Source organism: Cherax quadricarinatus, chromosome 66, assembly GCF_038502225.1.
Source record: "Cherax quadricarinatus isolate ZL_2023a chromosome 66, ASM3850222v1, whole genome shotgun sequence".
NCBI lineage: Eukaryota > Metazoa > Arthropoda > Malacostraca > Decapoda > Parastacidae > Cherax > Cherax quadricarinatus.
In genome coordinates, this window is record NC_091357.1 from 16139572 (window position 1) to 16158056 (window position 18485).

An 18485-nucleotide genomic window follows, 5' to 3' on the forward strand; every position below is an offset into this window, starting at 1 on the left:
ATGATAGGTTACGAGAGCAATATCCTAAATCACAAGAAGATTGAAGAATCAGAAAATACATGAATTTAGCTTATAAGATACTCAGCGAGAAAGAACAATTACATTTATTAGGGACAAGACGGTTTGAGATGGCAGGAAATAGAATGAGACACCACTGTAGTAAACTTGAAGATCAAAAAAGTCAGTGGGACGTAGGAAAGAATTCCTTCAGCGTGAAGGAAGTGAACATATGAAATACGTTAGAAACGGTTAAGTGCAAGTTAAATCAATACAGAAATTTTAAAGAAGATATGACTGTGTAAACACAGTAGCATATGAAAAACTACCTCAGAACTGCTTTCAGAAGCCTTCGTAAAGAATAAATTGTTATATTAAACGCAATGTACGTTAAGCACATCATGGACTATGCTGCGCCAGCATGGATTTGCACCTGATCAAGCAAATAAACTCTAGATCTAAAAATTCGCAACGAGACTGGTACCAGAGCTGAGAGAGACTGGTTGAGAAGAAATTAAAATAACTCAACCTAACAACCCTAGAAGAAAGGAGAATCGTTACCTGAAAACGCAGAGGGGCCACTTTTATTTTTTTTTTTAGTCAGGATAGCAAATGGAATGAACCGGGCGAAGGGCGGGTGAACTTAAATATGTTGGCAGAATTACCTACAATATGTAAAGTAAAAGGAAACAAGTGCAACTAATGTGACATTGTATTATGGCAACGTTTCGCTCTCCAGGAGCTTTGTCAAGCCTATGGCTGTGATATTTCAAGCCTACGGCTTGAAATGTTACATTAGTTGCAGGTGAATTTAAACAACATACACAGTTTTATAGATAAATATGATCAGACCCTAAAGGTCAGATAGTAGTTATGAAACAGAACCATAAGCAGACTAATCCACTATGTACACACACACATACATAGGGTAGCTTTCAGGAACCTTTACAAGGAGTCATCCACAACCCTATATACCGAATACGTCAGGCCCATCTTGGAGTGTGCATCGCCGGTATGGAACCCACATCTGATAAACCATGTATAGAAGTTGGAAAAAGTACTAAGGTTTGTAACGAGACTACTCCCAGAGCTGATGGGTATGTGTTTGGAAGAGAGGCAAGACGAGCTAACTCTGACGACATTAGAAGTAAGAAGGATACGATTACGAAGTACGAAACACTGAGAGGAACTGATAAGGGTGGACAGGGCAAGTCTGTTTGAAAAGCTTGTCTCAGGTACACGAGGGAACAACTGGAAGTTAGAAACAAAGACGAGTCATAGGGATGTTTGGAAACATTTCTTTAACTTTAGAGTGGTCATGTAGAGGACCGACCTAGATAAAGAAATGTTAGAGGTAGGATCCTTACATAGTTGTAAGAATAGGTGTGATATTGCTCAAGCAGCCGGGAGTGGATCAAGTAGCAGCTAGCTGGTCCAGGAGATGAGAATCGACCCCTGAAATCACAATTAGTTGAGTACACACACACACACAGAATGTGGATCAGAAATAATAAAAAAAAAAAGAATAGCTACAAAATGGCTCCCAAAGTAACAAAATAATAAGAGTAATAATGATAGAGCGAAAACACTATAGATGCTCACGTTGGCTGATAGGAGGAAACGAGGAGAATAATAACCACATATAAACTCTTAAGGATGTGAAAAGAATAATGAAGATTCTTATGGAGTAAGAGATACATATGAAGATCAAGTTTTCATCAGGACAATGTTTCGCTCCGTGTAAAACTTTATAATAATCCGATAAACCTTCATGCGGAGCGAAACGCTGTCACGATAAAAGCTTCTCTATATATACGTCTTTTACCCTATTCTGTGGACAGACATCTCGCCCTTGTATTCGATGTTTTAGTGTCTTCAACAGGGATAACAAGAGACTACAGACGTAGAGTAAGGAAATAAATGAACCGAAGGGATACTAGAGAATTCTTGCACAAACAATGGTTGAAGAATGGAATGAGCTAAAATATGAAATAAATATGGAAGACGAGCATAACTTTGCTTCTGAAGCAGCACGCACCTCATTATAGTTTATTACTAGAAATATTACAATAATTTAATAATAAACAAACACAATGAAATATATTTTTTTTTCATTACGTTCAGAATGATTTTTTGCGAAATTATTACATACGCAAATATTTTAGCTTGCCTTATTCGGCAAGAAGAGCGTTGCTATTTAAGCCAAAATAGCAAATTTTACCTATTCGGCACGACACACACACACACACACAATATATATATATATATATATATATATATATATATATATATATATATATATATATATATATATATATATCTATATATATATATACATATATATATTTTATATATATATATATTTTATATATATATATATATATATATATATATATATATATATATATATATATATATATATATATATATAATTAATATATATATATATATATATATATATTTATTATCACACTGGCCGATTCCCACCAAGGCAGGGTGGCCCGAAAAAGAAAAACTTTCACCATCATTCACTCCATCACTGTCTTGCCAGAAGGATGCTTTACACTACAGTTTTTAAACTGCAACATTAACACCCCTCCTTCAGAGTGCAGGCACTGTACTTCCCATCTCCAGGACTCAAGTCCGGCCTGCCGGTTTCCCTGAACCCCTTCATAAATGTTAATTTGCTCACACTCCAACAGCACGTCAAGTATTAAAAACCATTTGTCTCCATTCACTCCTATCAAACACGCTCACGCATGCCTGCTGGAAGTCCAAGCCCCTCGCACACAAAACCTCCTTTACCCCCTCTCTCCAACCTTTCCTAGGCCGACCCCTACCCCGCCTTCCTTCCATTACAGACTGATACACTCTTGAAGTCATTCTGTTTCGCTCCATTCTCTCTACATGTCCGAACCACCTCAACAACCCTTCCTCAGCCCTCTGGACAACAGTTTTGGTAATCCCGCACCTCCTCCTAACTTCCAAACTACGAATTCTCTGCATTATATTCACACCACACATTGCTCTCAGACATGACATCTCCACTGCCTCCAGCCTTCTCCTCGCTGCAACATTTATCACCCATGCTTCACACCCATGTAAGAGCGTTGGTAAAACTATACTCTCATACATTCCCCTCTTTGCCTCCAAGGACAAAGTTCTTTGTCTCCACAGACTCCTAAGTGCACCACTCACTCTTTTCCCCTCATCAATTCTATGATTCACCTCATCTTTCATAGACCCATCCGCTGACACGTCCACTCCCAAATATCTGAATACATTCACCTCCTCCATATTCTCTCCCTCCAATCTGATATTCAATCTTTCATCACCTAATCTTTTTGTTATCCTCATAACCTTACTCTTTCTGTATTCACCTTTAATTTTCTTCTTTTGCACACCCTACCAAATTCATCCACCAATCTCTGCAACTTCTCTTCAGAATCTCCAAAGAGCACAGTGTCATCAGCAAAGAGCAGCTGTGACAACTCCCACTTTGTGTGTGATTTTTTATCTTTTAACTCCACGCCTCTTGCCAAGACCCTCGCATTTACTTCTCTTACAACCCCATCTATAAATATATTAAACAACCACGGTGACATCACACATCCTTGTCTAAGGCCTACTTTTACTGGGAAAAAATTTCCCTCTTTCCTACATACTCTAACTTGAGCCTCACTATCCTCGTAAAAACTCTTCACTGCTTTCAGTAACCTACCTCCTACACCATACACTTGCAACATCTGCCACATTGCCCCCCTATCCACCCTGTCATACGCCTTTTCCAAATCCATAAATGCCACAAAGACCTCTTTAGCCTTATCTAAATACTGTTCACTTATATGTTTCACTGTAAACACCTGGTCCACACACCCCCTACCTTTCCTAAAGCCTCCTTGTTCATCTGCTATCCTATTCTCCGTCTTACTCTTAATTCTTTCAATAATAACTTTACCATACACTTTACCAGGTATACTCAGCAGACTTATCCCCCTATAATTTTTGCACTCTCTTTTATCCCCTTTGCCTTTATACAAAGGAACTATGCATGCTCTCTGTCAATCCCTAGGTACCTTACCCTCTTCCATACATTTATTAAATAATTGCACCAACCACTCCAAAACTATATCCCCACCTGCTTTTAACATTTCTATCTTTATCCCATCAATCCCGGCTGCCTTACCCCCTTTCATTTTACCTACTGCTTGACGAACTTCCCCAACACTCACAACTGGCTCTTCCTCACTCCTACAAGATGTTATTCCTCCTTGTCCTATACACGAAATCACAGCTTCCCTATATTCATCAACATTTAACAATTCCTCAAAATATTCCCTCCATCTTCCCAATACCTCTAACTCTCCATTTAATAACTCTCCTCTCCTATTTTTAACTGACAAATCCATTTGTTCTCTAGGCTTTCTTAACTTGTTAATCTCACTCCAAAACTTTCTCTTATTTTCAACAAAATTTGTTGATAACATCTCACCCACTCTCTCATTTGCTCTCTTTTTACATTGCTTCACCACTCTCTTAACCTCTCTCTTTTTCTCCATATACTCTTCCCTCCTTGCATCACTTCTACTTTGTAAAAACTTCTCATATGCTAACTTTTTCTCCCTTACTACTCTCTTTACATCATCATTCCACCAATCGCTCCTCTTCCCTCCCACACCCACTTTCCTATAACCACAAACTTCTGCTGAACACTCTAACACTACATTTTTAAACCTATCCCATACCTCTTCGACCCCATTGCCTATGCTCTCATTAGCCCATCTATCCTCCATTAGCTGTTTATATCTTACCGTAACTGCCTCCTCTTTTAGTTTATAAACCTTCACCTCTCTCTTCCCTGATACTTCTATTCTCCTTGTATCCCATCTACCTTTTACTCTCAGTGTAGCTACAACTAGAAAGTGATCTGATATATCTGTGGCCTCTCTATAAACATGTACATCCTGAAGTCTACTCAACAGTCTTTTATCTACCAATACATAATCCAACAAACTACTGTCATTTCGCCCTACATCATATCTTGTATACATCCATATATATATATATATATATATATATATATATATATATATATATATATACATTATATCTATATATATATGATAGATAGATAGATCCTGTAACATAGTTTTCCATACATTCACATGATCATCCACACTCACACATACAAGAACACGGTAGCAACATAATATTTTTATTTTTTTATTTTTTCCTTCCCCCAGGCGAGGCGTGACAGACTTACGGGTTGCGCTTAACTGCCGCTTGAGTGATGAGTCCCAGCTGAAGCTGTAACCCTTCCCCTCTCCCCATCTCTCTTTTCCTCTTCCCGCTCCGTCCCTCTCTCTTCCCGGTCCTCCTCTCCCTCTTCTCGTTCCTACCCTCTCCCTCTTCTCACTCCTACCCTCTCTCTTCCTCTTCCCGCTCCTCCCCTCTTCTTTTTCTCGTTCTTCTTCGTCTCTTCTTCTTGCCTCTCCCCTTCTTCTTCCTCTCTTCTTGTTGCCTCTCCCCTTCTTCTTCCTCTCTTCTTCTTGCCTGTCCCCTTCTTCTTCCTCTCTTTTTTTGCGTTTTTACTCTCCGATGTCTTTACTCTCCTCCTTCCTACGTCTCCACTCTCTTCCCTCCTACATTTGCATTCTCCTTCCTAAACTATTACTCAGAATTAACAATTGGGTTTATACATTACAGACTCCATTGTTTACCATCTCAATGACATTAATGTTGACATATGACAATGATCCTAACTCCTTGGCTAATACTAATTCTATGTCGTCACTGAATGCTCTTGATTCACGTAATGACAACATTCTGACTGGAAAAGCCAAATATGAATATTAAAACACAGAGAAATGAATTATGGTACAATTCTTAACGATTCCATCACACAACGAATTACTCCTATATAATAAAGCTGACAAATTAGACTAAGAAATGGGGAAGTGAATATAACTTGTCTGCCTGCGTGAAACATTAGAAATAATATTAGAGAGAAGTAAATAATAAATGAATCTGAATGCTTGAGGAATATGGTAAGAAGACTAAGAAGTGTTATGACTTACTATAACATCAACGGAAGAAACTTGCAATGTCAATAGACTGAAGGTGCAGTAGCCAGGCTTAGGTTTGGTTACAGATACATACTTTTGGCAGCTTTGCATATACACAAACAATGATCAAATTAAATGTAAAGTATGTGATCAGCATTTTGGCCACTCTCTTGGACACTACGCTTGACTGTCTACTTACTGAGTATAGAGACTGTATAGTAAGTATAATTTATATATGTCAATGTATCTTATTAATGAAAATACGATACGAGACATTTTTAATCAAACCGCCTATATATGCTTATAACTGATAAAGTATAAATTGTAAATACGTATATATCCAGCTGTACTCCTGGTATCCCTTTTGCAGCCTAGTTCCTATACTTTTATTGTGTACCCACATGTTCTTGTGCTACCGTTCACAGGGTGAATATGTGGGTGCACAATAAACAAGCCCCTTTTAAAGAAAATATTGCTACTGCTTACTCCTCCTTGAAACTCCACTCTCCTCCTTCCTACATCTTCACTCTTCATCTTCCAACATTTTACCTCACTTCCCTTCACAACTTGCTAACAAGCGATGGGAAGCATCACTCATCATCTGTAATCATCCGGGCCATTCTCATGACCTTATCGTCGCCTTCATCTTCATTAATGTAACGTTATTATCTAGTTACCGTTCCCTTCAAGGCGGTTGCCTGGTTGCTGGAGTAGGGCTCTTAATCCAAGAAATTGGAAGACTAGGAATTCTTCAGTACAATTATAATAATAATAATAATCGTCCTGCTCTTGTCAGTCACTATCACCACCAAACACTATTATTGACGTTTTGTACTCGGGCATGACTGTTGGTCTTTTCTTTGTCTCATGAACATGTAAGATGATAAGTAAATATTTCAGCCTCATGAACATGTAAGATAAGTAAATATTTCAGCCTCATGAACATGTAAGATAAGTAAATATTTCTATACTGAATACACGAAGCTTATCTTTGTTGTCTTGGGTTTCTTAGTTGTTCTTGCCATAATATTTCACTTATAATTTAGGAGGTCTGGTCTGGGACCGAGTCATTAGAATGGGGGGGGGGGGTGAATAATCCCACAACAGTCGACCAACATCCAGGTAATTTACTGCCAGGTAAACAGGGAGGGGGGGGCAAAAGGTTCAAGGAAACAAACTTGAACACTAACCCGCCTCAAGATCGAACCTGGGTACTTTGGTTGCAAGGTAGCGGAGGAAAGCGTCCTCCAACAATGTCCTGACTACTACTACACTAACACATGTTTCCTTGTTCTATGAACTCTTAATTATTTTTAGAATATATCAAGCACTAAACGACGTCACGGAGTTACGGAGGCCCAATCTTCCTACTGCTAAACGAAGACAGACACTTACCTAATCTGGGATTGTCTAATTTCCCAAATATATATGATACTGAAGAATAAGCTACATGTGCCCTAACTATGCAAGCCGGTGCAGGAGGTCCCTAATACATTCCAAATTTACACACATCCACACTTACACTTCACAAACACTCCAACATCTATATTCACACATAGCCACCCTTGCAGAACAAGCCAAATGGAGACAAATCTTTAGCTCCAGATCTTTCGCTCTCCTGCGTCGTCAGGAGCTATGCAATGTTGCAAGAATAACAACAGATAGGAGGGGAAATGCTGAGGCAAAGCAGAAGGTATCAGTGGAGGCCCATGTCACAGAATAGTAACATTGGCGGCCACTGATACCTTCTGCCTCGCCTCAGAGAATTTCCTCTCCTATCTGTTGCTGTCTTGCAATACTGTATAGCTCCCGATGACGCACGAGTGCGAAAGATCTTGGACTAAAGATTTCCATCTCCATGTGGCTTGTTCTGCATTGTTAAGCTCGCCTGACTGTGATTGTATTGCACAGCCATGCTTATACATATCCACACCCACAGCTATACATCAACACTTACAAAAGGAACACCTGAGAATCAGCTAAAGTTCCGCAACCGCTGAACAGTTCCCGTGTGTGTGTGTGTGTGTGTGTGTGTGTGTGTGTGTGTCCCATAACCATCCTTTGTGTTATTGCTTTAAAAACAAACAACTCCTTTTTAAATTCGAACAACAGAAAAGCCAACTTATTTTTAAATTGGAAGCTCCTATATTACTGTAGTGTATATTTATACCCCTTTACGTAAATATATACAATTTCCATTATTATAAGTCTGAGTATCGGTATCCCATTGCTATACACGAGAAGTATTTTATAAGAAAATCATACGTATCACTATCCATAAAATGAACATGAGTCTGTAATAAAGTTATTATTAATAGAGGAAAATGACGCATGAGCAAACACCAAGACAATTATGAGGAAGCATTTCGGCCCTGGAACTTTGTTTACTCCTATTACCTAACCATCAACAGTCATTAAAGAGCCATCATCATTCTCCAGTAACAAGAATCATCAGCCACCTCTGCTAGGGTCGACAACCATCACCCTCTGCCTGTATCAACCATTTTTATCCTCTGCCAGTATCATCAATCTTCACTCTGTCAGTATCAGCAGTCATCACCCGCTGCCAGTATCATCACCACCCTCTGCCAGTACCATCAATCCTCACTCTCTGCCACCATCTTACACAATTTCATCGTTTTCTATCAATACAATATTCAAACAGCCTCAAGAAGAGCTATCGGTATTTTTCCATGAAGCCTTTTTATTTAAATCTCCAAGGCTATGGGTTCCCCCACAGCTGTCCCCAGGGGACCCCGTGATATTTAACTTCTGTATCGTGTTGACATCACCCTCACCTCTGTGTCTTCTCCATTTCATCATTATAGTGTTGCTGGCTATATCCCAGCTATCATGTTCTCTCTGTGGTCCCCAGCCTCCTCATTAGGTCTGTGGCCTCTCTGCTTTCGTACCATGAGGGAGAGGAACCCTCCTGAGAGAGGGGAGTTTGTCTTGCCATTAGTAGACAGTGGATCCAGTCTTCATCTTTATTTGCATTAAATTATCCACGAGGATTTAGCGCTTCAGGTGCCACTACCTGATACACGAAACTCATCCTTAGTGATAGAATATGACAGGAAAGATGCTAAGTTTTCTTCTCCCAACTTAACTATGGTGGGGAAAAGAATAGAAGCACACTGCTCAAGTACCTAATTATGTTTAATCATTAAAAAAATAAGCTTTCGCGGCCGTGTCCGTGAATAGCAGCCGTGAATGTGTTGTCCGTGACTCGCGGCCGTGTCCGTATCTTGGCTGAGAGGCGTCACCCCCGCCCACCCACGCGCCGCACGTGCTACGGGTCGCAGACACGTGCTGGGTGACGGGTTACACTACGTCCCCCTGACACGCTGCGGTTACCCAGGGAGGGATGGAAACAGTCCCACTCTGCCGGCCCTCCGCCCCTGTTGCTGCTGCTGCTGATATTGGCACTCTGTTTTTATATTAAACAAAATTGGGTACATCAGTGTGCTGCTAGTCTACTCTTATACAACAGTTACAATACGATATGCCATTTAGATTCAATAGTCACACTGTAGGAAAAAAAGCTACTTATGTTTCCCTGTTATAATCTATCACAAATGATAGGTTTTGTATATCAAGTGATGAAATGACTGGTACATGAATCTATGTACCAGTCATTTATCCTTCCTTGAGTGAGGATTGTTATGATGCTGGTGAAGGGTGCTCATTCCAAGGGCTTGGAACTACCTTTCACTTTCTTTCTGATCATATTTTTCTTCACAGGTCGTGTATAGCATCACATCAGGTTTCAATAGAACATAATTGTTACTTCTTCTTCTCTAGTAAACACTAAGTCTAGTTGTGGAAAAAGACACTTATGTACAGTTCAGGACATTTATTAAAGGAAACGTTTCGCCACGAGTGGCTTCTTCAGTCCTAATACAGAGAAAACTAAGAAAACATATATATATATATATATATATATATATATATATATATATATATATATATATATATATATATATATATATATATATATATATATATATATATACATAGTGGCAGGAGTCAGGTGAGGTGATGCGTGGGTAGAGGTGGTAGTAGTAGTAGTAGTAGTAGTAGTAGTAGTAGTAGTAGTAGTAGTAGTAGTAGTAGTAGTAGTAGTAGTAGTAGTAGTAGTAGTAGTAATGGAACTAAGGAGGTGAGGCTAGAGAGGGATCTGCTGGCATCAAGTAACACCAGTTCCCAGGATGGGTAATATCCTCTTGCTTAGTAATTTTGAAATACTGTAACTACCGGATTTTTGCTTTATAGTGTTACTGACAGAAATCAGTGCAGTAACACTATAAAGTAGTTCCATTACTACTACCACCTCTACCCACGCGTCACCTCACCTGACTCCTGCCAATATGTATATATATATATATATATATATATATATATATATATATATATATATATATATATATATATATATATATATATATATATGTTTTCTTAGTTTTCTCTGTATTAGGACAGAAGAAGCCACTCGTAGCGAAACGTTTCCTTTAATAAATGTCCTGAACTGTACATAAGTGTCTTTTTCCACATCTTGTCGGTATCACCATACCATTTCCTCACTAAGTCTAGTACTGACAGCACTGTTTCTTTCTCTGAAACGAAAAAAATCACTGGAGCTGTATGACTTGACGGTCTTAGCGCTTCCCTATCCGTATAACAATAATGGTAAACGTCCTTCAACTTAAATAACCAGTATGATTTCCAACTACTAAAGTGATAACGATGTGTTCCTCCCACCAAACGTTACCTTCTTTATATTTTCATTTAACGATATCCTTATGCCCTAGCAAAGTTAGCTAACTCAGGCTGACAGACCACCGAAGTCAGTGAACCTAGGCTGACAGACTTGTTTTCATTATATGAGATGGAATGTGACAGGGAAATGTACCTCTCTGGTGTTCCCACCATGTAAGGCGTAATGTGATCTTGACGACCAGTTCTAGTGTGGTCTTGACGACCAGGTCTGGTGTGGTCTTGACGACCAGTTCTAGTGTGGTCTGGACGACCAGGTCTGGTGTGGTCCTGACGACCAGGTCTGGTGTGGTCTTGGCGACCAGGTTTGGTGTGGTCTTGACGACCAGGTCTGATGTATCTCAAGCACACTTGGTCTTCCCCCCCCTCTCCTAGCCTCTTGCCATATCCTCCTCATATTTTATTGTCTTCCCCTCCTTTTCTTATCCTCCTCCTCTCTCCTTCTTTTGTCTTCTGTCCTCTTCTCTCCTCATATATGCTCCGCCTCTCCTCCTCCTCTAACATTTTATTATGTTCAGTACTTCCCTTTCCACTCCTTCCTCTTCCGGTCCTCCTCACTTCCCTTTTCTATATTTTCCGCCCTATCATGTTTTTTTTTTTTTATCTTTGCTTACTGTCCTCTCTCTCTCTCATCTATTTAACCTTGTTCTCTGTCCCCATATTTATTCCATTCCCGAGTGCTACTCATTAATTGTTCTCACTTATTTCTGTATATTTCTCATTTACCTTCAATAATCCAACTCACCCATTTCTTCTCTCATTCCTTCTTTGGTTCCTCTCTCATCCTTTTAAGCTCCAGCATTCCTTTTATACTTCCTCTCTCATCCTATTACACTCTCTCATTCCTTCTATGGTCCCTCATTCACTGGTCAATTTTATCCATTTCTTCCGCAAAATTCCATTTTCTAGTTCCCTTTTCAACCTTTTCTTTCTTCTCATTTTTTATATTTCTCCCTCACTAAGTCTTACACTTTCTGTCCCTTCATTATTTCCTTTTCTTTTCTCTTCCCCCCCATTGATCCCCCTCAACCATTTATTCCCTTTTTATGCTTTCTCGTTCTCTCTTATGTTCCCCCCTCACTAAATTCTTTCTCTTCCCCTCTTCATCTTTTTCTCGTTTCCATGATCCCTCTTACGTTTCATGTCCTCTCATCCTTTCTTTGGTACAAAACATAGATCCCTTTCATCCTTTATGCCCCTTTCCTATTCCCTTTTAATAATTTTAATCCGTTTCTGCTCATTTCTTCTCTTGTTCTCTCTCAGCCATTTCTGTCCCCTGATTCTTTCTCTGGCTCCCTTCTATTTCTGCTCCCTCTTTCCTTTTCTTGTTCCCTCTCACCCTTTCCTAGCCCCTCTCACTGTGTGTGTGTGTGTGTGTGTGTGTGTGTGTGTGTGTGTGTGTGTGTGTGTGTGTGTGTGTGTGTGTGTGTGTGTGTGTGTGTGTGTGTGTGCGTGTGTGTGTCTGGCGTCCCCGCAGCATTATGTGTGCCAGCACAAACAATGGAGGTCCGGATCACATGACAAACACAACCTCTCCTCCCTAGCTGAGTCCAGCAGGCGTATCCCACCTCCCCCACTCTTCATCCCTCGCTACAAATCTACCTACAACCTTTCATCTATACCCTTTCTTCTTATAAATACTCAATTTTTATATTATTATACCTCAATCGCAAGGAGTATATATACGTAGTGTTTTGAAGGTAAACAAATGGATTAAAATGCTGAAATTGCAAGAAGAGAGTAACTGGTGGAGTATTGGAACTGTGGCTGTAAGGTCGAAGATCATTCCTCCAACAGAGACACGGAAGATGAAAGTTTCAATGGGCGGAGGACGCACGGCAAATAATACAGAATTTAATCCCTTTGCAGACATGGTATTGATGGAACTGTAAATATTAGATAGAGTGGCGAGTGGGGGCCGGGGAGGCATGGAGATGAGACAAGCATTACTGATCACTAGAGGCGGTAGTGGTGTTTTGTTCGTCAGGAAACACGAAAAGTGTCAAATGACAAAGGGTTTTAATCAAATAAAATGTGTTAAGTATTTCAGCATTTGATGGCCTACCTGAGCTAATTTTTCACACTAAGCAAAGAATGACCACACAAGGTATCCTCAGATGATCCCTTGCGAGTATCCCAGTCGTCACTCAGGCTAGTTTCTCTCAATATTGTGAACACTTAAACAACTTTCTTGTAAAGAGTTTTCTATTTATTTTTATGCGTTAGTGATTTCAGCGTAATTTAAATATCTATTTGGCAGTACATAATACATAACTTCGTTCAATATATATCAGAATCAAACTCTCGGTCTGTCTGTCTCTCTAATTACAGCTGTGGTGTGTTACAGTTATAGCTGTCGTATGTAACAGCAGTTATTGTTGTGGTGTGTAGTAATATAACTATACTCATGGTGTTCAGATTTATTGGTAGTGTGTAGCACTGTAGTAATCGTGATGTTACATAACAATTACAGTGATGGTTGGTGTCATTAAATGAGATGATAGAGACGCTCCAGAGCAGCATCAACGCTATGGAGTGTTGTAGTGACAGCTGTCTTAGTGGTAACACTATATGACCTGGTCATAACATACGGCAAGTCGTGTTGGTAGCAACATTACGTGCTAAAGTTGCAGCACATTTTAAGTTGACTGCTACTTACCGAAACTTATATGTGATACACATATGAGAAAGTACTTAATAATACTCCATTAAAATTTCGAAAATTTCCAGTTCATTTTGTAGGTTAACTGACATCGAGAATACTTTCATCAGTATATAGTGAGTGTATGAACTGAGAGGGAACATGAAGTCAGAGATAGATGATGAACACGGAGCCACGTGACACTGCAGCTTACATGAGGTATGGAGGCAAGAGTTACCTGCCTCCACGTGTGCTGCTCTGTGGCAACCATCATCAATATTCATGCTACACTACACTTTTTTTTAGGTCTCCATGAATTTCGTGACCTTGCAGAGAGAGACTTTGCATATATATATATATATATATATATATATATATATATATATATATATATATATATATATATATATATATATATATATATATATATATACACGTATATATATGTAGTGCCGAATATGTAAAACTGGTCAATTAGCAAGAACTCATTTAAAATTAAGTCCTTTCTAAAATTTTCTCTTATACGTTTAAAGATATATTTTTTTCATTAATGTTGATGTAAACATTTTTAATTATGCACCAAAAGGAACTTAGGAAACTTACCTAACCTTGTTATAACAAGCGCAATTTATTTTAGCCTAACCCAACTAAATATATTTTAGATTTGTTTACAATAATTTAATACTAAACAAACACAGTGAAATATATTTTTTCCGTTAAGTTCAGAATGATTTTGGCGAAATTATTGCATACACAAATTTTCACTTGTCCTATTTGGCAAGATGAGCGTTGCTATTTAAGCCAAGATCGCAAGTTCTGCCTATTCGGCACGACATATATATATATATATATATATATATATATATATATATATATATATATATATATATATATATATATATATATAAGGTAACACCTCTATAGCTGGAATAGGGACCCCCATCCTCAGAGAAGACAATAAACGTACCTCAGGGAAAACTCAAGGTTCTCCCCGGAGCTGTTTGAATATTTTCTTCTCCTACAACCCCCTATATATTTTATATTCTATGTGAACATTTATTGATAAACAGAATACATGTGCAGAAAAACACAAACATGAATACAATTTACAATTTCCTCCAGCTCCTCCAAAGCCGGACGCGAGCCAAGTATGCAGCAAGCATTTCCCCTCTGGATGGCTATGCATATATATATATATATATATATATATATATATATATATATATATATATATATATATATATATATATATATATATATATATTATATATATAAAATGTCGTGGCTTAAATAGCAACGCTCTTCTTGCCGAATAAGACAAGCGAAAATTTATGTATGCAATAATTTCGCAAAAAAATCATTCTGAACCAAATGAAAAAATATATTTCTTTGTGTTTATTATTAAATTACTGTAAACTTATTTAAAATATATTTAGTTGGATTAGGCAAAATTAAATTGAGTTATGCAAGTTTTCTAAGGTCCTTTTGGTAAAAAATTATTAATTTTTACATTAACATAAATGAAAAAAATATATCTTCAAACGTATAAGAAATTTCTTTAGAAAGGACTTCATTTTAAATGAGTTCTTGCTAATTGACCAATTTTACCTATTCGGCTAACTAGTATCCCTGAATCCCTTCATAATACCTTGCTCAAACTCCAACAGTAGTTTTAAAAATAAATCCTTGGTACTATGATTAAAAAAATCGTTTAAGAAACTAATCTGCAAGAAACAAAAACTTGTAATACCAATTCTAAACTCGAAACAATAAAGATCTTATAAGGTCTACTGGATTTTCATCCAAATCAAACTCCTATTTTTCTTATAATCTGACAACACTTGATGACCACAGTCACAGCTTCACACTTGACGAACATAATTAAGCTTTATTTTCGTTTTTTGTTTTTTTTATACGTGAAAATATATTACCTGAATTAAAACAATATAATGTTTTAATGAAAACCGAAAGCACCTCTCTGCAACAGCACGAGTTAGTTCAGATATGTATACCTGCCATCCTATTTAAATACAGTATGTAACAATGTTTTAAAGTCGCCAAAAATGTTTTTGTATTTTTTATTACAGTTCCATAGGAATGGTCTATAATCAAGGTAATGATCCATTAAAAGACATTAAATAGTCTCAATTGACAACTTTTGTGTTTCTAAGTAAAATAATTTTATCATCCCAGAGTAAATTACCAGGAATATAATAATGGCTGTAACATTTACAAAATATATAATATAAAGCAACATGTGATGAGTTTCACCAACACTGACTGAAACATCATAATTATCTTCCTCATTATGTTTGTCACTTCTATCGCTCTACTCACAGTAATAAATGAAATATTTGTGTCCCATTTAAGTATTGCCTTAGTTTATTCAATAAGTGAATTATTTCACATCATTCTCAAAGTTAAATAAATTTAAATTTATTTCTAAAAATCTGTAAAATCTGAACATTTTTCCTTCCATAACACTGAAATATTCGATTTTACTTCTATGTGTCGGTATCTCTATACAAAATAGCAAGTTATATTATAGTTCATAAATCTTTTTTTCAATGTATACTGATTCTCACCGATTTTATTTTCCAACACAAGAGGTGAAGATGTTGTAAAAGTTTTTCCACTGTGTGTCATCTCCCTAAATAATTAACACTATTCCTAGCACTCTTCAAGCATCTATTTATCACTAGATATATAAATTATTAACATTTCTTTTCCAATAACAGTTATTCTTTTTGATATAGTCGCAATTCTTACTGTTTTACCTATAGTAGCAATAGTAGAGGTTGAAGTAGTAGCACTTATACTAGCTGTAGTTATAATAGTAGTACATGCAGTAGTAGTAATAGTAATACATGCAGTAGTAGCACATGCAGTAGCAGTAATAGTAGTACATGCAGTAGTAGTAATAGCAATACATGCAGTAGTAGTAATAGTAGCACATGCAGTAGTAGCAATAGTAGTACATGCAGTAGCAGTAATAGTAGCACATGCAGTAGCAGTAATAGTAGTACATGCAGTAGTAGTAATAGTAGTACATGCAGTAGTAGTAATAGTAGTACATGCAGTAGTAGTAATAGTAGCACATGCAGTAGTAGTAATAGTAGTACATGCAGTAGTAGTAATAGTAGTACATGCAGTAGTAGTAATAATAGTACATGCATGTGCTACTAATACATGCAGTAGTAGTAATAGTAGCACATGCAGTAGTAGCAATAGTAGTACATGCAGTAGTAGTAATAGTAGCACATGCAGTAGCAGTAATAGTAGTACATGCAGTAGTAGTAATAGTAGTACATGCAGTAGTAGTAATAGTAGCACATGCAGTAGTAATAATAGTAATACATGCAGTAGTAGTAATAATAGTACATGCATGTGCTACTAATACATACAGTAGTAGTAATAGTAGCACATGCAGTAGTAGTAATAGTAGCACATGCAGTAGCAGTAATAGTAGTACAAGCAGTAGTAGTAATAGTAATACATGCAGTAGTAGTAATAGTAGCACATGCAGTAGTAGTAATAGTAATACATGCAGTAGTAGTAATAGTAGTACATGCAGTAGTAGTAATAGTAGCACATGCAGTAGTAGTAATAGTAGTACATGCAGTAGTAGTAATAGTAGTACATGCAGTAGTAATAATAGTAATACATGCAGTAGTAGTAATAATAGTACATGCATGTGCTACTAATACATACAGTAGTAGTAATAGTAGCACATGCAATAGTAGTAATAGTAGCACATGCAGTAGCAGTAATAGTAGTACATGCAGTAGTAGTAATAGTAATACATGCAGTAGTAGTAATAGTAGCACATGCAGTAGTAGTAATAGTAGTACATGGAGTAGTAGTAATAGTAGTACATGCAGTAGTAGTAATAGTAGCACATGCAGTAGTAGTAATAGTAGTACATGCAGTAGTAGTAATAGTAGTACATGCAGTAGTAGTAATAGTAGTACATGCAGTAGTAGTAATAGTACATGCAGTAGTAGTAATAGTAGTACATGGAGTAGTAGTAATAGTAGTACATGCAGTAGTAGTAATAGCAGTACATGCAGTAGCAGTAATAGTAGTACATGCAGTAGTAGTAATAGTACATGCAGTAGTAGCAATAGTAGTGCATGCAGTAGTAGTAATAGTAGTACATGCAGTAGTAGTAATAGTAGTACATGCAGTAGTAATAGTAGTATATGCAGTAATAGTAGTACATGCAGTAATAGTAGTACATGCAGTAATAGTACATGCAGTAATAGTAGTACATGCAGTAGTAGTAATAGTAGTACATGCAGTAGTAGTAATAGTAGTACATGCAGTAGTAGTAATAGTAGTACATGCAGTAATAGTAGTACATGCAGTAGTAGTAATAGTAGTACATGCAGTAGTAGTAATAGTAGCGCATGCAGGAATAGTAGTACATGCAGTAATAGTAGTACATGCAGTAGAAATAGCACATGAGGTAGTAATAGCACATGCAGTAGTAATAGTACATGCAGTAGTAATAGTACATGCAGTAGTAATAGTACATGCAGTAATAGTAGTACATGCAGTAGTAATAGCACATGCAGTAGTAATAGCACATGCAGTAGTAATAGCACATGCAGTAGTAATAGCACATGCAGTAGTAATAGTACATGCAGTAGTAATAGTACATGCAGTAGTAATAGTACATGCAGTAGTAATAGTACATGCAATACACAAATAACCCGCACATAGACGAGAGAAGCTTACGACGACGTTTCGGTCCGACTTGGACCATTTACAAAGTCGCACGGTGTGACTTTGTAAATGGTCCAAGTCGGACCGAAACGTCGTCGTAAGCTTCTCTCTTCTATGCGCGGGTTATTTTTTAATCTTTCCAGTTACGGTATTGTGCCTTTTTTGTTATTTATGTTATACATGCAGTAGTAATAGTACATGAAGTAGTGTAGTACATGCAGTCACAGTAGTACTTGCAGTAGTAGTAGTATAGTTCATGCAGTAGTAATAGTACCTGC